The sequence below is a fragment of the Erinaceus europaeus genome, chromosome 22, assembly GCF_950295315.1.
Source record: "Erinaceus europaeus chromosome 22, mEriEur2.1, whole genome shotgun sequence".
In the NCBI taxonomy this organism is placed as follows: Eukaryota; Metazoa; Chordata; class Mammalia; order Eulipotyphla; family Erinaceidae; genus Erinaceus; species Erinaceus europaeus.
Window position 1 is genome coordinate 15,017,174 of NC_080183.1, and position 23,502 is coordinate 15,040,675.

The window sequence follows — 23,502 nt, forward strand, 5'->3', positions numbered from 1 at the left end:
TCTTGGGGGCGCTCGCCCAGCCGCGGCGCGGGACTGAGCTCGGGCAGGGAGGACGGGGCGGCGGTGGGGAGCGCGGGGAGACTCCCGAGGCGCCCCGAGTGCGGGCTGGGCTCCCCCGGGCGCGGGGCTCCGTGCTGCCGGCCGGACTCCTCGGGGGGCGGAGGGGCGAGCGCGCGAGGGCCTCCTCTGGGCTCTCTGAAAACGGGTGGCTGTCGGCTCAGATTTGCTCCTAGTTATCAAGTCAGTTACCGTTTTCCGTGACAGCCTGCACGGAGAAGGGAGAGTGCTTCAGAAGCAGCCCCCGCTGTGTCCTCGGTGGTGCTTCACCGTTTTGGAGATCAGCTGCCCCTTGAAAGTTTGTGCAAAGCTGGGGGGGGGGTGACTCTTTCACGGAGGGGTCCCCACGGAGCAGGTCACGAGGCTCGTGGGGCTGCGGAGACTCTGACTTGACCTTTACCCTAACTCAGTGCCGAAAACCCAGGCTCAGGTCTACAGGGCTTGGTTTGGGTCTGCAAGATTCCACACCTATAATGTTCCTACTGTATACGAATAACTTTCTTATTCCTGTGCTTACAAAGGTTCGTAGGTCAAGGGTCGGGGAGACAGCACAGTGGTTATGCAAGACTCTCACACCTGAGGCTCTGAGGTGCCGGGTTCAGTCCCCAGCAACACAGCCAGTCAGCTCAGCAGGGCTCTAGTTTAAAAAACAAAATGAAGAGAAGGTCCGTAGGTCAAAACAAGCTTATTATGAAATGTAGTGTATTGGTTAACACAAAACTTTAGATTCTTAACGCGTGAACTGAAATTCCCTACTCTTTCAAACGGTGTGGCATTTGTGGAGTCAGTATGTCTGTGTTTTATCGTTTTTTCATCTGTAAAGTGGAGAGAATCACAGCAGTACCATACATAACAGGGATGCTGTTAGGACTAAATGAATTAATGTGTGAAGCCCCTACAAGTAATCCACCACCAGTAAACTCTTACTATCATTGTGTGTTTTCCAATATAATTTATGTGGTCGGCTAGGAATTTAATGCCGGCTGTATGTACAGATGTAGCCTAAAGATTAGTTAATGGGGTGGGGAGTGAGAACCACCTCTGATGATGAGGATTGAATTCGTGCTCACCCACTGCGCAGCGATTTACCGGCCGTGTCATTTCCCAGGTCACAGTGGCAACTTTATTCATAGTTGCTCTATATTGAAACTCAGTTGTGTTGATAATCTCAAGAACTCTGTTAAATTTTATTTATAATTTTTTTTATTATCTTTATTTAAATCTTTTCCCTTTATTGGAGGATTAATGTTTTACATTCAACAGTAGATACAATAGTTTGTGCATGTATAAAAAACATTTCTCAGTTTTCCACGTAACAATACAACCCCTACTAGGTCCTCTGTCATCCTGCTCCAGGACCTGTACTCTCTCCCCCCACCCACTTTGGTGCAGTACCCTAACTCCAGTATCTTTATTTATTTATTAGAGACAGCCAGAAATCGAGGGGGAAAGAGGTGATAGAGAGGGAGAGAGACAGAGAGACTCTTGCAGTTCTGCTTCATCACTCACAAGCTTTCCCCCTGCAGGTGGGGGCTGGGGACTCGAACCTGTGTCATTGTAATGTGTGCTCAACCAGGTGCAATATCACCTGGCCCCAGCATTCAGTTTTTTAAATTCATTTATAGGTGATTGCGTGTGTTGATTTGATTATGGACAGCCTTGTTTTCCCTCACTGCTTTTGCCTTTTTTGTGAGCATGTATGTGTTTAGTTGGTTGCTGGCTTGGAATTTTCAGTGTGCATAAAAGCTTCTTATTGAAAAAAAGGTTTTTTTTTTTAAATTATCTTTATTTATTGGATAGAGACAGCTAGAAGTCAAGTAGGTAGGGGGAGATAGGGAGAGGGACAGAGAGACACCTACAGCCCTGCTTCACCACTCACAAAGCTTTTCCCCTGCAGGTGGGGACCAGGGGCTCGAACCTGGATCCTTGTGCACTGTAACATGTGCACTCAACCAGATGCACCACCACCCTGTCCCCTTACTGAAAAATTTAGAGATAATGTATATACCGCCTGCTTTATCCCAGTTGAGGTGACTAGAAGTTTCTAATCTTTTTGAAACAGCTTGCCTCTGCCAAGCTGTCATTTGTGACTCTTGAGGCAGTGTTTATAAGCAGTAGGCTTTCTAAGTAAACACCATCACATGTCTGTTTATCTCAAACATTTGAAGACTGATTAGGTTCAAAGAGAAAAATCGCATTTAATGAAATGGTAATTTGCATTGAAATTCAATCATTGGTAGAAAAACACTACCCTGATTTTTAGAATCCATGAACAATAACAAATGTAAAAAGCCATTGGCTTGTAATATCTATTCTGAGAACCTTGATTTCCTTGATTGTTAGTACTTGACAGAGAACTAAGTTAGTGGAGGAACACCACAGGGGATGAGAACATAAAAAAATTGTTTTCATTGCACTGTACTTTTTTGTACTCTGAGATTCTTAGTTGAAGGTGAAAGCACTCCAAGTGTCCGACTTGCCTGTTTTTTGATGGGAAGGGAGGGGAGAAATGCAGTTGGTTTGATTTGGTAGGAGCAGGAGTTAATTGTTTTTGATTACATACTTGTGAGGAAAAGCAATGAATTGAGGCCTTAGCAGTCAAGTTTGTTTTGTATTTTTCTGAAGTCTTGAAGGGAAGGAATTGCTCATGGGATTTGCCTCACAGTTTGAACACTTAATTGGGCTGGGACTTTATTCCATTCACTAATTAGCCTTATTCCCCCTCCCATGGTTCTGGGGAATGAACCTCTCCTATCATGAAGCCACTGAGACACATACCCAGCCGGTTTCTTTTCTTTTCTTTTTTTTTTTTTTTTAAAAAAAATTTAAAAATATTTATTTATTTATTCCCTTTTGTTGCTCTTGTTGTTTTATTGATGCAGTTATTATTGTTGTTGTTATTGATGTTGTTGGATAAGACAGAGAGAAATAGAGAGAGAGGGGAAGACAGAGAGGGGGAGAGAAAGACAGACACCTGCAGACCTGCTTCACCACTTGTGAAGTGACTCCCCTGCAGGTGGGGAGCCAGGGGCTCGAACCGGGATTCTTATGCTGGTCTTTGCATTTTGCAGCATGTGTGCTTAACCCGCTGCGCTGCTGCCCAACTCCCCTTTTTTTAAAAAAATATTTATTTATTCATTTTCCCTTTTTGTTGCCTTTGTTTTTATTGTAGTTGTTATTGATGTCCTGGTTGTTGGATAGGACAGAGAGAAATGGAGAGAGGAGGGGAAGACAGAGGGGGAGAGAAAGACAGACACCTGCAGACCTGCTTCACCGCCTGTGAAGCGACTCCCCTGCATGTGGGGAGCTGGGGGCTTGAACCGGGATCCTTGGGCTGGTCCTTGTGCTTTGCGCCACGTGCGCTTAACCCACTGCGCTACCTCCCGACTCCCCTAACTCCCTTTTTAAACATGTTTTTATTTATTAAAGAGAAAGGAGAGAGAGAAAGAACCAGACATCACTCTGGGACATGTGCTTCCCTGTATTGAACTCAGGACCTCATGCTTAAAAGTCCATTGCTTTATCCGCTGCACCACCTCCTGGACCAGCCCAGTTTTCATGCTTACTAACCTTGAAGAGAAGGGCACAGAGAGAGTGTAAACAGAGACGGAGGGAATGTCAAAGCCTCCTTGCACCATGCCTGGCTCGTGCACCTGTGTATTCTGTTGTGTGAGCCACTGGCTGCCCCCTCCTCAGCTTTATGTTTCAAAGTGGTCAGGGACTGTCTTACTCCTTTTGGAATTCCCAAGTTCTTACATTTGAGAATAAATACATAAGCCCTTGCTTAGTGGCTTCCATCATTTGGCCAGCAAAAGTTTTATTTTGAGTACCCTCGGTCTAGCATTTCTCCTTTATTTTGTTATGTGGTGCTGGAGATCAATTTAGACCATGTCCGTGAACAGATTTTTTAAAATAATTATTTATGGGCTGGGCGGTAGTGCACTGGGTTAAGCGCACATAGTACAAAGCGCAAGTATCTGAGCAGGGATCCTGGTTTGAGTCCCCGGCTCTCCACCTGTGTGTGTGTGTGTGTGTGGGGGTGGTTCTCCTCCTCTCTGTCTTCCCCATCTCTTTCAATTTCTCTCTGCCTTATTTAACAACAGTAACAGCAACAATGGGAAAAATAAAGATGTTCGCTAGGAGCAGTGGATTCATAGTGCAGACTCCAAGCCCCAGCGATAACCCTGGAGGAGGCAAAGGAAGGAAGGATGGATGGAAGAAAGGAAGGAAGGGAGGGAGTAAAGAAGGAAAAAAGAAAGAAAGAATAAGAGAAAGAAAGAGAGAAGGAAAAAGTTCTTTATTCCATATGAGAGTTTCACATGAGGCAGAGAGAAAAGCCAGAGCACCTGGAATCAGACTGGGAGCCTCAGGCCTTAACGTCCAGCACTCTGCCTTTTAAGCTACTTCCCAGCTGCTACTAACATTTTTTTAAAGGTGGGGGCACCGGTGCACCAATCATGGAGCTCCACTTGCTGCCCTCAACTAAGGCCTGGGGTGAAGTCCAGAGTCTGATGAGGTGGACACTTCTTGGCCCAGGTAGTTTCTCTTTTAAATAAAGCCATCCAGGTTGCCGTTTCTGCAGCTAGCTTTTTCTTCCTGGAATCTTCAAGAACTGTAGAATGCTCATTGAAGGTTGCCCTTCCTTCTTCCTTCTTCTTTCTGATTATGTAAATCTTTTATTTTCCTTAAGAGTCAGAGTAGTATCCTAATAGGTGGTAGCAAACATAAAGCTGGTTAAGTTTATAAATTTACATGCAGGAATTCCAGTTTTACCCCTGGACTGTCCGACTGGCTTAATTCCTGCCACTTCATGCACAGTTAATGAAATAACAACTTTCTAGACTTATTGGCGGAGACGGCTTGTCAGATTCAGAGAATTTCTTTAAAAATGTCCCTGTTCCAGCCAAGATTCAGTGGCCCAGGGTCACCTAACTATAAAAACTGCCAGACATGGGAACATAGGGGCTTGTCCAAATTCTATGGACTGCGTTCACACAGTCAGTTTGGTAAGTAGGAATAAAACATTAGGAGGGAATTGTAAATATTGTAAATATTCTTCATTGCTATATTCTTCATCTAGAATAAAATGATTATGCAAAGAGACTCTCATGCCTGAGGCTCCACAGTTCCAGGTTCAATCAGCCACACTACCATCAGTCAGAGCTGAGCAGTGCTCTGGGGGAAAAATAAATAAATAAATTTATAAAATAAAGATTGAGGATAGGTGGCTAGGTAGCATAATGGTTATACAAAGAGACTCCTCTATGTCTGAGATTCCAGAGTCCCAGGTTCAGTTCTCCACACCACCATAAGCCAGAGCTGAGCAGTGCTCTGGTCACATAAATAAATAAATAATTGATAAGCATAGATGTGCCAAGTATTTTTTTTTTTTCACCTTTTTCTCATGAAATTACAAAACGAGAATAAGTTGTCACTGCTCTTCCTCACTTTACTCACATGAGTTTGAATCTCATTTTTCCGACTTCCTCCTGAATTATGTTGAGAATGCAAACTCCATTCTAGGGGTCACATAAATCTGAACTGTGTTCTCATACATATGATTCATTTCATTTTGTGTCTGAAGAGTGAATGCTGGCATTAGAGCAGATGCTTTAATTCACACGAGTGAAAATTAAATTTAGAAATGGAATTATTTTTGCTTTGGCCAGCTTTATCTTTATAAGCTGAAATGTTCTTTTAACCCATGAGTAGTAATCTTTACTTTTTCTAGCTTCTTCTCAGGTTAGAATGACTCCATATTGTGAGAAGGATCTTTTTTTTTTTGTTTTTTGCCTCCAGGGTTATTGCTGGGGCTCAGTGCCTGCACCATGAGTCCACTGCTCCTGGAGGCCATTTTTCCCCCCTTTGTTGCCCTTATTGTGGTTGTTGTTAATGTCATTCATTATTGGATAGGAAAGAGAGAAATGGAGAGAGGAGGGGAAGACGGGGAGAGAAAGACAGACACCTGCACACTTGCTTCACCACTTGTGAAGCGACTCCCCTGAAGGTGGGGAGCTAGGGGCTCTAACGGATCCATATGCCGGTCCTTGTGCTTTGTGCCACGTGTGCTTAACTCGCTGCGCTACCAACCGACCCCCTGTGAGAAGGATCTTACGAAAAGCCGTTTAGACCAGAAGTTTATTGTCCCTGAAGGTTAAGCTCTGGGTTTTAGTAGTTGCTGTTTTAAGAACCAGTATCATGAGTTCAGAGGATTTTTTTTTTAAGGGAATATGGGGGACTAAAATCTTGACTGCATTTAGAAATGCCATTTATTAGATTGAAGAAGCAGAATGTCTTAAAAGAAAAGGCACATTCCAAGTTCTGAAATAGACTGTGACTTGAATAGTACTTGGTTATGTGGGAAGTAGGGTCTGAAAGAAACAAAAGGATAATGAGGCTGAGTAACTAATTAGGAGGGAAATGAAATGAAGGAGCTTAAAGAACACTTGCTAACATATTTGACAAGAGCTTTTCTTTGGTGAAACTTTAGTTAACACTACAAAGACACAGAAAAAAGCTTTGTGACCTTGAGTTAGAAGATTTTCTAAAAATAAAAAGCACAAACTTCATAGAAAAAAAACCTGATAGTCAGGTAGCCTCAAATGAAACTTATAAAACAGTTAAGAAAATGAAGCAAGCCACAAAAAAATGTACCAAGCATATGTCTGATAAAAGTTTTATATTCAAAATATGTAAATAACTTATAAAACTCAGTAGTGAGGAGACAGCTTAGTTAAAAAGAATAAAGGGGGGTTAAGTGCACAGGTTTCTCTTTGTTTCTCTTCCTTTCTGTCTCCCCCTTCTCTCTCAATTTCTGACTGTCTCTGTCCAATAAATAAATAAAGATAATTGAAGAAAAAGAAAATCTCAAATAGGAAAGACTCTATGAGGAGTACTTGGAGTTAGAGCCACATTTAGTCACTAATTTGAGACTTAGAATATTAAAAAAAAAAGTCTTGGGATATAGAGTCAATAGAGTAATACTCAGCACTTTGACTGATGTGCCCTTTGGGACTAAATGGATGGAACTGGCAGAGATTGTGCTTTGTGAAGTTCATAGGAAGTGAAGAATAACTATGGGTGATTTCACTCATGAGTGGCATGTAGAGAACTTCAAAGAAAGAAATATATATATATAAAGTCAACCCATATCTTTGACCTTGAGAGAACTGTGGTGGTTACTGTTGGAGATGGGTGGGGACACAGAACTGCGATGCGAAACAAGGGCCGGGGTAAGGATCCGGGTTCGAGCCCCTGGCTCCCCACCTGGAGGAGAGTCGCTTCACAAGTGGTGAAGCAGGTCTGCAATTGTCTGTCTTTCCCCTCTCTGTCTTCCCCTCCTCTTTCCAGTTCTCTCTGTCCATCCAACAACGATGATAGCAATAACAACAACAATAATAACTACAACAATAAAATAACAAGGGCAACAAAAGGGAATAAATAAAATTAAAAATCAAAAAAAAAAAAAAAGGAATAAAGGGGAAGGAGGGCGGGCAGTGATGCACCCAGTTAAGTGCACATATTACCAAACACGAGGACTCAGGTTTGAGACCCCATTCACCACCTGCAGGGGAGCCACTTCATGAGCAGTGAAGCAGGTGTCTGTCTTCCTCTCCCTTTTTAAAAAAATTTTTTTTAACCAGAGCACTGTTCAACTCTGGCTTGTGGTACGGGGGATTGAACCTGGGACTTTGGAGCCTCAGGCATGAGAGTCTGTTTGCAGAACCATTATGCTATCTATCCCCGCCCCCTCTCCCTCTTTCAATCTCCCCATCCTCTCTCAATTTGCCTCTGTCCTATCTAATTAAAAAAAAAAAAAAAAGAAAAGATGGCCACCAGGAGCAGTGGATTTGTAGTGCTAGCACTGAGCCCCAGAGACAACCCTGGAGGCAAGGGGGAAAAAAAGGCAGCAAATTTGATACCAAAGAAGCTTTATTGATAAGCATTAGACACATCAGTATTGGTAGTCCTTAGGGAAATGCAGAGTACAACCACAAATGAGACATGACTTCACACGTCTTAAAAGGATATAACTTAAAAAACTGGTGGTCCGGCTAGGTAGCTCACTTGTATAGTGCTTTGACTTTGTCACGGGCATGACCCAGGCTGGAACCCGGCCCCTACTGCTCTGAAGGGAAAAGGTGGGCTTGGAGTGGTGAAGCCCCAGTGATAACAAAATTAATGAATAAAGAAATGCCACACAGTAGGGAATGTTGCTGAATGCTAACAAACCGCTGGATTCTCATATGTTGCTGGGGAAAAGAAAACGTCAGGCATGTAGCTCCCTTGGGAAGCCGTTTGGCTGTTTCTGCTCAATCATAGACGCTTACCACAGGACCCTGTGCTCCTTTCCTTAACTACACACAGTTTGGACATAGCAGCTTTAGCCTTAATAACCCTAAAGTGCCAAGAGCTCAAATGCTCTTCCACCTGTGAATGGGTACACAGGTCCATCCATTTGGAGCTAAAAAGGCTGCGTCTCGTGAAACACTACATTTATTAGTCATTCCAGAATGAATAAGCTTTCATTTTTATGAAATATTTATTTATTCCCTTGTGTTATTTTATTGTTGTAGTTATTGTTGTCGTCGTTGTTGGATAGGACAGAGAGAAATGGAGAGAGGAGGGGAAGACAGGGAGAGAGAAAGACAGACACCTGCAGACCTGCTTCACCGCTTGTGAAGTGACTCCCCTGCAGGTGGGGAGCTGGGGGCTCGAACTGGGATCCTTAAGCTGATCTTTGCACCTTGCGCCACGTGCGTTTAACCCGCTGTGCGGCCGCCCAACTCCCTCATCTTATTTTTACAGTATCTCTTTCTGTGTGTATTGTTGCTCACACTCTAAGATGAAGCCATATTCCTTGAAAATTTCAGATTAAGTATTTCTGACTTCTGATTTTTCCTATCACAGAAGTATGTTTTTCCTTTCTTGGGATTCTTGGTACATTTATGTTCCTGGTAAAGAGAATAGATGTAAGGGGTGGGGTGGTGCATTTGGTTGAGTGCACCTGTCACCATGCTCAGGGGCCCAGTTTGAGTCCCTGGTCCACACCTGCAGGGGACAAGCTTCATAAGTTGTGAAGTGGTTCTGCAGGTGTCTTTTTTTTCTCTCTCCCTCCCTATTTCTCCCTTCTCTCAATTTCTCTCTGTCTACCAAATAAAATGGAGAAAAGGAAAGCGTGGCCTTTGGGAACCGTGGATTCGGAGTACCGGCCCTAAGCCTGGGATCATCCCTGGTGACAGGAACAAAAAAAAAGACTGGAGTCATATTGCCTGGCCCTATCCGTTGCCAACTGAGTTATTTTAGCTTTCTGTGTCTCTCTTTCCTAATCAGTAAACAGGATCACAATATGACTGATAGGAGTTAAATGAGATCATACTGAAGCATTCAAACAGTTCTGACACATAGTAAGTGCCGAATAAAGAAGCAAGAAGAACAAAGAAACCAGAACAGGTATTTTGAATTGCTCTGCCGCTCATGGCCAGTGGAGTTTCTCTGGAAAACCGGTTAGTCCTTCAGGTTAGGCTGCTGTAACCCGGCAACCCAGCAGCCACCTCCCTCAGGACTCCCGCCAGGACTCCTCACCTGGGCCCAGTTTCCAGTCTCAGCTGGCTCTTCCTTTCTGGTTTGTTTATTTATATTTTTATTGAATTTACTTATTTTGCCTCCAAGGTTATTGCTGGGGCTTCATGCCTGCATTGTGAATCCACTGTTCCGGGTGGCCATTTTCCCCCCCTTCCTTCCTTCCTTCCTTCCTTCCTTCCTTCCTTCCTTTCTTTCTTTCTTTCTTTCTTCTTTCTTTAGATAGGACAGAAAGAAATGGAGAGGGGAGGGGAAGATAGACACCTGCTTCACTGCTTGTGAACCATCCTCCCTGTAGGTGGGGAGTGGGGGCTTGAACCCTGGTCCTTGTGCATAATACTGTGTGCACTTAAGTGCCTGCCCCACCCTTTCCAGTTTATTGTAGGCCTTTCTGCCCAAGACGGTTGAGTTCCTTCCTGTTGTCACTGCATTCCATTTTATACAGAGGCAACACTCACTGGTAACTGTGCTCTGGCACTTCAGGTCACCCTAATTAAACCTCTGTTTTTTCTTTTTTTAATTGAAAAAAATAGTTTTAGGGGGCTGGATGGTGGTATGCCCGGTTAAGCACATGTATTACAAGTGCAAGGACCTGGGTTTGAGCCTTTTTCTCTCTCTGCCTCCTCTTGCTTTCTCAGTTTCTCTCTGTCCTATCTAATAAAAACTAGGGGTTAAAAAAGTGGCCACTAGGAGTGGTGGATTCATAGTGCTAGCATGGAGCCCCAGCAATGACCCTGGTGGCAAAAAAGAAAAAAAAAAAAAAATCGAAGAGAGAGAAGCAGAACATCACTTTGGTCCATGTGTTTCTGGGATTCAGCGAGAACCTCCTGCTTGGAGACCAGATGCTTCGCCCACTGTGCCACCTCCCCAGCCCGAACCCTTTGTGCCGTCTACCCCCCACCCCCATCTGACTGGGTACCCCTACTTATGCTGAGCCTTCTGCAGAAGGTGCTAGCCCGATCCACCCGCCCCCCGTCCTTCTCATCTGGCAGTTTCTGACACATTCTTAAGTCTCTGCTCTATCCTTTATTTTCTCCGCTCTAAGGCAGTCACACTTTCACTTCCTTAGCCCTTTACAAATGCCTGCCTGCCTTCCGTCCTCTCTCTCTCTCTCTCTCTCTCTCTCTCTCTCTCCTCTTTTTGCCTCCAGGGTTATTGCTGGGGCTCGGTGCCTGTATTGCGAATCCACTGCTCCTGGAGGCCATTTTTTCCCATTTTGTTGCCCTTGTCATTATTATTACTGTTGTCATTGCTGTTGTTGGATAGGACAGAGAAATTGAGAGAGGAGGGGAAGACAGAGGGGGAGAGAAAGACAGACACCTGCAGACCTGCTTCACTGCCTGTGAAGCGACTCCCCTGCAGGTGGGGAGCTGGGGGCTTGAACCAGGATCCTTATGCCAGTCCCTGCGCTTTGCACCACGTGCACTTAACCCGCTGCGCTACTGCCCAACCCCCTTCTTTCTCTTCTTTAACACCCACTACTATCCACTGTACAGCATTAACCCCGCAATAAAATAAAAATAAAAACACCCACCACCTTTTTAATTTTCCTTTTTGATAGAGACCAAAATTGAGAGGGAATGGGGAGAAAGGGAGAGAGAGAGAATAGGAGAGGGAGAGAGAGAGACATTCTTAGCATAGCTTCACCACTCATGAAACTTTCTCCCTGTTGGTCGGAAGTGGGGGCTTGAACCCAGGTCCTGTGTGTGGTCATGTGTGCACTCAACTAGGTGTGCCACTGCTTATACCTACTTTTTTTTTTTTTTGCCAGAGCACTGCTTAGCTTTGGCTTATGGTATGGAGGAATGGGGGACTGAACCTGGGACCTTGCAGCCTCAGGCATGAAGGTCTCTTTGCATAACCATTATGCTATACCCCCTTCCACACACACACACCTTTCTATTATTCATCTCCCACGTTGGGCCAAGTTTAGTGAGACCAAGAAAAGATTGTCGTGACTTCAGATTGCACACACGGCCAGGCCTGTGCCACGTGCTCAGGGCATGTGAAGTGAACAATGTCATGGACACACCTACAGGCAGTAATCAGTCATAGTAGTCTTTGTTTCAGACTAAACTAGAAATGGGGAACAGCAGAAAAAGTCTTAGTACAGAGAGTTAGCACAGTGGTTTATACAACAGTCTTTTATACCTGAAGCTCTGAGGTCCCAGGTTCAATTCCTGGTATCATCATAAACTACAACTGAGTAGTGCTCTGGCTTAAAGAAAAAAAAAAAAGTATACAAGCCGGTTGGTATAGGTTAATGGATCAAAACTTGAGTGGAGTGGTGGTTTTCAAACTTTAAAAAAATATGTTTTTATATATTTGTTCCCTTTTGTTGCCCTTGTTTTATTGTTGTAGTTATTGTTGTCATCGTTGTTGGATAGGACAGAGAGAAATGGAGAGAGGAGGGGAAGACAGAGAGGAGGAGAGAAAGATAGACACCTGCAGACCTGCTTCACCGCTTGTGAAGTGACACCCCTACAGGTGGGGGGCCAGGGGTTTGAACCGGGATCCTTATGCCGGTCCTTGTGCTTTGCGCCACCTGCGCTTAACCCGCTGCACTACAGCCTGACTCCCTGAAACTTTTTTTTAAAAATAGAGACAGAGAGAGAGGGAGAGAGAGAGACACCACAGCACTGAAACTCCCTTCAGTGTGGTGGGTGGGGGCTGGGATTGAACACGGAAAGCAGTGCACTATCCGAGTGAGCTATTTCACCAGCCTGTTTCTCAGACTTCAGCACAAGTGCCTGTCATAGGGGGTAGTGCAGAGCCCCAAGCGTTTTTCTGCCTCCAGTAGAAAATGCCTTGAGTATTTTGAATATGTCCATGGTTGTTTAAGGTGTTTTTTTAAATGTTTATTTATTACTGGATGCAAACAGAAATTGAGAGGGGAGGAGGAGAGGGGGAAAGAGACAGAGAGACACCTGTAACCCTGCTTTACCACTCATGAAGCTTACCCCTCTGCAGGTGGGGACCAGGGGCTTGAACTCGGGTCCTTGTGCACTGTAATGTGTGCACTTAACCAGGTACGCCACCACCCGACCCCTTAAAATATTTTTAAACATTTATTTTATAGAGCTGGGAATCGAGAGGGAAGGAAGAGCTTGAAAGGGAGAAAGACACCAGCAGGCCTGATTCACCACTTCTCCCATGTAGGTTTGGGCCTAGGGCTAGAACCTCTGGGTTTGTGCAGTGTAACATATGCACTCTACCAGGTGCACCACAGCCCAGCCCCTGAATTCCTTTCTAATGTGAAAGTATATTTTCTTCCTCCCCACCCGCTTCATTCCCTAGGCATTAGATGGCTGCAGGAACAAGCGTCTGGATGCCTCACTGCCCAGACCTGGGAAGCTGGGAGTAAGGCCATGGTCTAACATGGCAGCATCCTAGCATTCCGCGACTGGGGGGAGTGTCTACACAGCAGGATTATGTCATGGAACCAGGGCGGGTGAGCTCATCTTGTTCTGACTAACGAGGCTGTTCCTGGAAGGCTGCAGTCAGTTGGAGGCACCTCATTACCAGATCACTGGACACTAGCTGGAGAGAGTTCACAGAAGACCCACAGGAATGATTAAGAGACCGGAGGGGCTGACCGAGGAGGAAGGAATATAAATGAAACTTGGCTGACCCGACATCGCAGGAACACACAACTGTCTAAATATCTCAGAGTGTAAACTTTAGGGAAAAGGCAATCTTTTATGGGAGGGGTTAGGGTAGGGAGACTAAACCCAGGGTAAAGTTCAGCAAAGAGAAATGTAAACTAATAACCTAAAGTATCTGATAGCAGTGCACTTGATTTCTTGGAACTTCCTTAACTAGACCTCTGATGGGCCTCTTGTTAACTGAATGATTTGTTAAGAAACAAGTTGATTTCTCTGGACCTGTGCCAGGAATGGAGCGCTGGAGGCCACATTACAAAAGCAGATGTCTTGTTTAGTTTTGTCTTGTTTTGTGGAACTTGCTAGGTGATAGTTTTTTACTACCATTAGTTTTATATGCACCAGCCTTCTGGAGTGGATTTTTACATTTGTTGGTTGTTTTGCTGGTTGATTGAGACAAATCGAGAGAGGGGTAGAGGGGAAGAAAAAGACACCTGTAGCATAGCTTCACTGCTTGTGAACCTCTCTCCCCCTTGCAGGTGGGGACTGGGGACTTGAGCCCTGGTCCTTGAGCTTGGTAACATGTGCTCTACCAGGTGTGCCAACATCTGGTCCTGGTTCTCCATTAAGTTTTTCAGGACTTGTTAGCACAGCACTATAAGTTAGGGGAGTCTGATTGAGAAATAGTTAACTGTGTTAACTTTAGAAACCCAGAAAGAGGGAACAGGTGGTAGCACAGCGGGTTAGGTGCAGGTGGCACAGAGCGCAAGGACTGGAGTCAGGATCCTGGTTCGGGCCCCCGGCTCCCCACCTGCAGGGGAGTCGCTTCACAGGCGGTGAAGCAGGTCTGCAGGTGTCAATCTTTCTCTCCCGCCTCTCTGTCTCCCCCCCCCATCTCCATTTCTCTTTGTCCTATCCAACAATGATGACATCAGTAATAACTCCAACAATAAAAGAACAAAGGCAACAAAAAGGGAATAAATAAATAAACTTAAAAAAAAAACCCAGAAAGAGTACTCGTCCCTGAGGTACTGGTTTTAGGAACTTGCAAGCTTGACTGGAAGCAGTGTGTACTTTGGAATATGATTGTATTCAATATAAAATTCTTATTTGGGGGTATGGGCAGTGTGAATCTTACAAATCTCGAAGTTAGCCAGGAGAAACACTTTCACGATGTTGCACCTTTCATAGCTCTTTTCCCAAGAGGGATAGTAAAGAAAATAATTGTTATGCTTTGACTCATTTGTAAAAATGAATTGATTTATATAAGGTGCTTATGTAGATGTCTGACAGAGACCTTTGTCTTAGTAAGCCTCTTCTGTAAGGCATCCGATAGGAAGGCTCTGGGCCACATAGCTGCTGCAAGTGCTCATCGAGCAGGAACGCTCTGACGGCGTGTAAACAAATGAACTGGCTATCCTTGGTCTTAAAAAAAAAAAAAAGCCTGGGGGGAGTTGGGCAGTAGCACAGCGGTATAAGTGCATGTGGTGTGAAGCACAAGGACCAGCGTAAGAGTCCCGGTTTGAGCCCCAGCTCCCCACCTGCAGGTGGGGAGGCACTTCACAGGTGGTGAGGCAGGTCTGCAGGTGTCTCTCTTTCTCTCTCCTTCTCTGTCCTATCCAACGACAGCAACAACAACAACAATAATAACAATAACCACAACTGATAAAACAACAAGGGCAACAAAAGGGGAAAAAATGGTCTCCAGGAGCAGTGGATTCGTGGTGCAGGCACTGAGCCCCAGCAATAACCTTGGAGGCAAAAAAAAAAAAAAAAAACCAAAAAGCCCTGGGCACTGGCCTTAGTCTGCAGACTGATGTTGGCCAATTCCTGCTGAAGGCGCTGGCTCTGGAAGCCATGGTCTGTACACCCACAGCCTCAGCCCCGCCTGTGAGCCTGGTGGGCTCCTTCTCGGACCCACTGCTCTAGGCTAGACCATATGTTTCTCAACTTGAACATGCAGAGAAATCATGGTGGACCTCAAGCATGTAGACTCGAAGATAAACACTGAACACTGGTGAGCAAATAGGACTAAGACCTAGTTACTGTGCTCTTGGAGCCCACAGTCCTTTAAAAGAGGCTCTGAAAACAGATGGTTATAAACTGACTAGTGCGAGATACCAGAACAGGATTCTACAGCACAGGAGTTTCATGGTGGGGGAAGTGGTTGCTTCTTCCTGGGAACGGGACCAGAAAGGGGTTGACGGAACACTACTCAGCTATTCAGAATGATGAAGTCACCTTCTTTACCTCTTGGATGGAACTTGAAGGAATCGTATTAAGTGAGATAAACCAGAAAGAGAAGGGTGGCTATGGGATGAGCCTCAACTCCTAGACAGAAGTTGAGGCAGAAGAGCAGAAAGAGAAACACGAAGCAGAACTTGGACTAGGTCTGGTATATTGCACCAAAGTAAAAGACTTGGGTGGGGGTGGGGGTAGTGGGGGGTCCTGGTGCATGATGGTGGAGGAGGACCTAGGCTGGGGATGAGTGTTTTACAGAAAACTGAGAAATTTTACACATGTGCCAACAATTGCATTTCCTGTAAGCCATTAATCCCCCCCCCCCCAATGTATACAGATATGGAACAAAGTAAATTAAATGTAATGCTTTATGTTAAAGAAGGAGAAGGAAATCCCTGCACCACCATGAGCCAGAGGGGCTGGGGTCGGGTGGTGGCGCAGCGGGTTAAACGCACATGGCGCAAAAGTGCAAGGACCGGTGTAAGGATCCCGGTTCGAGCCCCCAGCTCCCTTCCTGCAGGGGAGTCACTTCACAAGCAGTGCAGCAGGTCTGCAGGTGTCTGTCTTTCTCTTCCCCCTCTGTCTTTCCCCATCTCTCTCGATTTCTCTCTGTCCTATCCAATGACAACAACAGCAGTGGCAACAACAACAGCAGTGGCAACATAACATAACAACAACAAGGGCAACAAAATAGGAAAATGGCGTCTAGGAGCAGTGGATTCATAGTGCAGGCACCGAACCCCAGTGATAACCCAGGAGGCCAAGAAAAAAAAAAGAGAAGGAAGAGAAGAAACGGGTTTGGTGCTTGAGTTGGGTCTTGATCTTCCTGGGGATGGTTGGTGCAATGAAGATGATGTTAGAACTAGGAGTTACTTATTATAAATAGCTAGTCACTGAGAACATAATGGAAATAAAAGTTTAGTAGTAATTCTATTATCTATCTAAATTGTAATACTAGGGCATTTTCAGTGCTGTGGTATCTCTCCTCTCTGTCTCTCCCTTTGTATTTAAAAAGATAAAAAGAAATGACAAGTCCCAAAAGTAGTACTTGCTCTTGAGAAATGGAAACTTTAATTTATGTTTTCCCCCAGAACACTGCTGAGCCCTGGCTCATGGTGGTGCTGGGGACTGAATTTGGGACCTCAGAGCCTCAGACATGAAAGTTGCTTGCATAACCATTATGCAGTCTCTTCAGACTGAAAACTTTTGTATGTTTTATATGTCCTTGCATCATTGAACACTTGGAAAACATTAAAATATATAAGTAGAAAATAAAAATGATTTATAATTCCATCACCAAGCAATGAAATCATTAACATCTCTTGGTTTTCCCTTGTAGTCTTTTTTTTTTTTTTTTTTTTTTTGCCTCCAGGGTTATTGCTGGGGCTTGGTGCCTGCACTATGAGTCCACTGCTCCTGGAGGCCCATTTTTTCCCTTTTGTTGCCCTTGTTGTTTATCAGTGTTGTTACTATTATTGTTATCATCGTTGTTGGATAGGACTGAGAGAAATGGAGAGAGGAGGGGAAGACAGAGAGGATGAGAGAAAGACACCTGAAGACCTGTTTCACCACCTGTGAAGCGACTCCCCTGCAGATGGGGAGCTGGGGGCTCAAACCGGGATCCTTACACTGGTCCTTGTGCTTTGCGCCACATGCACTTAACCCGCTGTGCTACAGCCCGGCCCCTGTAGTCTTCTTCATATAATGTTATATTTTAAAAATTGGGCTGGTGATATATAAATAATTGTGTGCTTGCTTTTTAAATTCTTTAAAAATTATTTTCCCTTTTGTTGCCCTTTTTTTATTGTTGTAGCTATTGTTATTGATGTTGTCGTTGGATAGGACAGAGAAATGGAGAGAGGAGGGGGAGACAGGGGGAGAGAAAGACAGGCACCTGCAGACCTGCTTCACTACCTGTGAAGCGACTCTCTTTGCAGGTGGGGAGGCGGGGGCTCAAACCAGGATCCTTATGCCTGTCCTTGTGCTTTGTGCCATGTGCGCTTAACCTGTTGCTCTACCACCCAGCTCCCTTGCTTTTTTAATTTAACATTTTATCTGTGAGTCACCCTCCGTGTTATACCTTAAAAGTGTCACTTACTTTAAATTCTTGTTTGACATGCTAGGGGATTTTTTAAAAATTCCTTTATGTAACTGTTCTCTTGCTTGTGAATCTGTCAAGCTGTTTCCCATTGTTAAGTCTGTTACAGGGACACCAGTCCCTCAGGGTTAAAGTGGGCTGTTACCCCACTGTGAAAGGAATCGTCCAGAATAATGTCTGTTTGGTTTCACAGTGAACTTTATACTGAGACTAGTGAACCCTTTGGGGCTTCACTAAAGTCTGCTCTGTCTTTGGGGCTCTTGACCTCTGGTTTTAAGGCTTAGGTTCAGGGACTTAATTTATTTATTTAAATTTTATTGTAGTGAGTACGACACAGAGCTAGAGACTAGAGCCCTGCTCAGATCAGGCTTACTGTGGTTCTAGGAATTGAATCCAGGACTTCAGAACCTCAGGCAGGAGAGTCTTTTGCAGAACCATGGTGCTGTCTCCCTGGCTGGCCCCACGGCTGTTTTTCCCCACCTCAGCATCACTGTTGAAGGACTGTTGATTTATAGGGTGCTTTCCTGAGGATCCATCTCCACCTTTCCCCAAGATAAATGTCAGTACATGTCATCCTCCTCTGAGCCACCATCCTGCTCCACTGGGGCTTAAAGGGTTTTCACTGCTCAAGTCTTCTCTTTCAGACCTCTTCTGGACCGGTGCTCTTGGTCATTTTCTTATTTGCCATGGCCAGAAAGATGGTCCCCAAAGCAGGGACCTCAGGAACATGTAGTCTTGTTTTTTCTGTTGCTCCTCCTGTTTTTTTTCTTCCTCCTTTTTTTTGGCAATAACTTTATTTCTGCATCTTTCAAAACATCCTGTTTATGATAAAATTTGACAGATAATTTAGTTTTCTGGGGCAGGGTAGCTGGCAGTGGTTCTTAGCAAGTCTCTCACCATGTTTTAAGTAAATGCATCTCTTTATTTACTTTTTTATTATGTAAACGTTTGCCAGCTTGTTTGATCTGCTTGCCTTCACTCTTTCTGTTATTTTGCTCTTGTTAGAATTATGTGTTTTCTTTCTTGGCCCCCCAGGGAAGGGCAGTAGATTCTAGGTTTAGGTTGTCTGGATTTTTTTTTAAATGATTATTCAAAATATTTTTAAAAAATTATTTATAAAACAGGTTGTCTGGATTTGACTGAGCTCTTAAATGTAATCTTGAGAAGGAGACTGCTTCCTTGTCTATAAAACAGAGACAGTGTGTGTGTATCTTTGGGTTGTGGAGTGATATGTATAAAGAAGGAAAAATGGCTCCTGCCATGTGGAAAGAGACTGAGGATTTTTTTTTTTTTAAAGCTTTTATTTATTTATGAGAAAGATAGGAAGAGAGAGAAAGAACCAGACATCACTCTGGCACACGTGCTGCTGGGGATCGGACTCGGGACCTCATGTTTGAGAGTCCAAAGCTTTATCCACTGTGCCACCTCCTGGATCGCAGAGACCGAGGATTTTCATTTACCAACTAGTACCCTCTCCCTTCCTTACCTCCCTCCCCTCCCCATCACTCCTGGTGGCATACAAGGCCCTTTGCCTGTGGCCTCTCTGAGTTCATCTCACTTTCTCCACCTTGTCTTCAGACGGGGTAGATGATTGCATGGGAATTTACTCTCTAAGTCTGTGGTCCAAATATGAATTGAAGAGGCAATTCTGAATCTCTCCAGACAGGCAGAACAAGTGCTCAACACTGCTGTGCAAACTTTGCGAACACTGAGGTCAGAAGTTCATGGCTTAGCCTCTGTGGCACTTCAGAATTGAGCTCTGGACACACTGCACAGCCAGATGGCATGTGTGCAGTCACTGGAGAATTTGCATCTAATAAAGAACATGACTAATTCTTCTAAAAAGTAGTTGAAGACTTTATTAATGAGAGTGAACCGTAGCATCACTCTGGCACGTGAGATGCCAGCGACTGAACTTGGGACCTTGTGACTGAAAGACCAAGGCTTTACCCACTGGGCCACAAGATTACCATTTCCTCAAAGCCATCCTTACTATCGGTCTGAGTTATTCTGAGGGATACAGCATTCTTTTAATGGACAAGAGGCCATATGCTAATCTTTGTTCTTTTTTTCACTTTGCAAACATTTTGTCACTCAGACTTAACATGACACTGTCTCTCCACAACCACCAGCTGAGCTTCTAGAGGTGGGGATTCCAGGGAAATAGGAGAGGAAGGGATTGAAGTTGCTTGAATCAGACCACCCTAAGCCCGTAGCTAAGCAAAGCCAATAAAAGCCACTTGTAAGCCTTAGTCCTCCCCCTTAGTCCCCTGAGAATCATTTTCTTTTCCTCATCAAAGTAGAAGCCATTGCTGTTCTCTAGACCCTGTTAGTCTGCTCCTGCTCAAGCCACCTTTCTGCTGAGGGCTCTGAATGTAAAGCCTCTCTCCCCAGCCAGTGTCAGGACTCGTTTAATCACTGATTTTGTGTGTTCTTGGCTTTGCTTTCCAAAAGCAAAATACCACATTCAGGGTGGGCACACCAGTAGAGTAAAACTGTTATGTGCAAGGACCTAGTTTTGAGCCCTCAGCCATCACTGGGAGTGGTGTTATAGTGTCTTTCTCTCTTACACTCTACTTAGAAAAAAAAAATGATAATGGCCAGGAGCAGTGGAGTCCTGCAGGAACTAAACCCCTTGTTAACCCCGATGGGGGGGGGATCTGCACTCTAGTCTGTGTGTGTGTGTACACATTATTGGACAGAGAGAGAGAAATTGAGAGGGGAGGGAGATATATATATATATAGAGAGAGACACCTGCAGCCCTGCTTCACTACTCGTGAAACTTTCCCCCTGCAGGTGGGGACTAGGGCCTTGAACCTGGACCCTTGAACACTGTGATGTGTGCATTTTACCAAGTGCACCACTGTCTAGCCTCTAGTTTGCTTTTAAAATTTTTTTATGTAATTTTATTATTAATTTTGCCCCCAGGATTATCCCTGGGTCTCTGTGGCTGTACCATTTCCCCCCCCAAATAGAAATGGCGTGAAACTGTGGGTGTGGGGTGCAAGATCTAACCTTTGTGAGCTTCCTCCTCTAGTTGGGAACCGGAGGCTTGAACTTGGGTGCTGCTGCTTGGTAAGGTGTGAACTTTATCGGGTGAGCTAGCACCCAGCCCTTCTGGTTCACTTTGACTGAAAGGTCTGATGGAGCGGAAGTGCTGGGACTTCCTGCAGTCTCTAAGACAGCAAGACCGCCACTTGAAACTTCCTTGTGGCCCTGGAGCGTGGCTCAGGGAAGCTAGACCAGAGTTTAGTGGCCCTTGGCTACTGCGAGTGTCCCAGGGCTCCCTCTGCCTGTTCTACCTCCTCTGTTGTTTCCCAGGGATTCTCTTTCAGAAGTAAAAAAAACTTTTCCACTGACCTTTTTTTTTTTTCTTTATATGGTAGGACCCTGGAGCAACAGAACGGATGTGTCCTTTGGCAACTGAGTGCTCCCTGCATAAAGATTAGGTATCACCCAGGCATGATACCTTTTGGACTATATTTCTCGATCCTGGAATTCACCCAGTTCATTTCAGAAATGCCACTCTCTGCTTCTGTGACAGCCTCAGTGAAAGTCTGATGGGTGGACACTTTCTTCCAGCCTTTTGGCCGTTTTCTTTGCTGGGGAAGTTGGAGGACAAAGGAAAGGAACCAGAAGTTTCCTTCTTCAGTGAGTAGGACTGCTCCGCTTGGTTCTCAGAACATGGGCCCCCGGTTAAAGGTAAGGCGGTAGGCGAGTTAAGATTCACTCAAGCTAGTGAGTTGGGATGCAGAACGCGGACTCAGGTTTCTAAGCCTCTTCACCAAGAAATCACTGTTGACATTCCCGGTTGCCTCCCCAGCAGGGTAACCTTGAGTATAAAGAAGTAAGCTTGGGGGCTGGCCGGTACTCGGTTGAGTGCATATATTGCCAAGAGCATGTACCCAGGTTTGAGCCCCCACTCCCCGCCTACAGGGGGTCCACTTCATGAGCGGTGATGCAGGTCTGCAGGTGTCTCTCTCTCTCCCTCTCTCCCCCCTCCCCTTTCAGTTTCTCTCTGTCCTATCCAATAAAATTAGAAAGGAAAAAAGTGGCTTCCGGGAGTGGTGGATCTACAGTGCTGGCCTGGAGCCCCAGCGATAACTCTGGAGGCAAAAAAAAAAAAAAGTAGTCTCTTTATTTCTGCAAAGTGGCTGTTTCACAACTTCTTTTCATTGTTAGAGCTAAATTTCTCTGGCATTGTAATTGCCAGTCTTTCATAAAAAGAGCAAAGCGTTCTGTCATCTTTTCACACCGACTTTGCACAAGTATTTCAGGTATTGCCTCTGCCGCCTCTAGATAAGAGCCAGTGTGCTGTAGGGTTCAGCAACTTGTCTGGGATCCTTGCACGAGGACGTAATATTTGTACATTAGATAATTGGTACCACATTCCATTTTTCTCTGTCATGCTTTATTTTTATTTTAAAAGATTAAAAAGGGGTCATAAGCATTACTTTCTCTAATTTTAGCCTCATTTTGAGACTCCACACAGTAAAGTTGAGTAATGCTTTTCATAGATTTTTTTTTTAAAGCTGTTTTCTTTTCTCTTTTTTCCTTTCCTTTTTCTGTTTACCAGGGCACTGCTCAGGTGTAGCTTATGGTGGTGCAGTGGATTGAACCTGGGACTTTGGAGCCTGAGGCCTGAGAGTCTCTTTGCATTACCATTATGCAGTCTACCCCAGTCCTTAAAGCTATTTTCTGAAATCTTTATTTTACCAAATAGGGCTGACTCTTGATTTGCATTGGTTGACTTATATCCTGTCCTTTCCTTTTCTTTTTAAATTTTTCCTTTTTGTTACCCTTGTTGTTTATCTTTGTTGTTGTTATTAGTATTGTTATTGTTGTCATTGTTGTTGGGTAGGACAGAGAGAAATCAAGAGAGGAGGGGAGACAGAAAAGGGGAGAGAAAAATAGACACCTGCAGACCTATTTCACCGCTTGCAAAGTGACCTCCCCTGCAGGTGGGGAGCCAGGGGCTTGAACCGAGATCCTTATGCCGGTCCTTGCACTTTGTGCCATGTGTGCTTAACCCACTGTGCTACTGCCTGACCCCCTCCTTTCCTTTTCTTTTTCTCTTTCTTTTTCTTTTCCTTTCTTTTTTTCCCCTCCAGGTTATCACATGGGCTCAGTACTTGTACCACAAATCTACTGCTTCTGGTGGCCATCTTTTTTCCATTGCTGTTGTTATTGTTGTTGCTTGATAGGATGGAGAGAAATTGAGAGAGGAGGGGAAGATAGAGAGGTAGAGAGAAAGACATCTGCAGACCTGCTTCACCGCTTGCAAAGTGACCCCCCTGTAGGTGGGGAGCCTGGGTCCCAAGCCGGGATCCTTGTGCTGGTCCTTAAGCTTGGACTCAGGTCCTTGTGCATGGTAATGCGTGTGCTCAGCCAGGTGCAACACCACCTGGTCCCCTTGTTCTCTCTTTTGATCTCAAAAAATTAAGTCCAGAGGGCAAAGAGGCTCTCATGCCTGAGGCTCCAGAGCACTTAGCTCGGCGTGCTACCGCCTGGCCCCCACCCTGCTCTTCTTTGTGCACAGGTTCCACACTCATGTATTCAGCCAGCTGTGGATAGTCGTGGGCTGAATCCTGGAATTCAGAACCTGTGTATCTAGAGGGATGACAACAGGTTAAACTGGGGTTTTTACATGTGTTCCTATCCTCCATGTTATTCAAGGATCAACTGTACTTAGTAATCCTATGGTCAGTGCTGTTTGAGGTTAAGAACATTGAACTTCAGGACTAGGCATGGGCTTGAGTCTTAGCTTTGTCACTTAACCATCTGGGAAAGCTGCCTTCTCCTCTTCCTCCTCTTCTTCTTCTCCTCTCCCTGCTCTATTTTTATTTTTATTTTTATTTATTTATTTGGAAGATAGGAGAGAAAAAGAATCAGATGTCACTCTGGTACATGTGTTGCTGGGG

General features: G+C 44.8%; 1 protein-coding gene across 10 annotated transcripts in view; it reads left to right on the forward strand.

Annotated features, from left to right (window-relative positions):
• AREL1 (apoptosis resistant E3 ubiquitin protein ligase 1) overlaps nt 1–23,502 on the forward strand; it is a 57,901-nt gene that overhangs the window by 124 nt on the left and 34,275 nt on the right. For 5 of the 10 annotated variants that reach the window (XM_060181308.1, XM_007533821.3, XM_060181309.1 and 2 more), the window contains exon 2: nt 20,968–21,283. The gene's annotated coding sequence lies outside the window, so the exon portion shown is untranslated. Of the gene's footprint in view, nt 1–9,390; nt 9,511–20,967; nt 21,284–23,502 lie in introns of all 10 variants that reach the window. The other 5 variants (XM_060181306.1, XM_016192842.2, XM_060181307.1 and 2 more) reach the window with 5 other exon arrangements.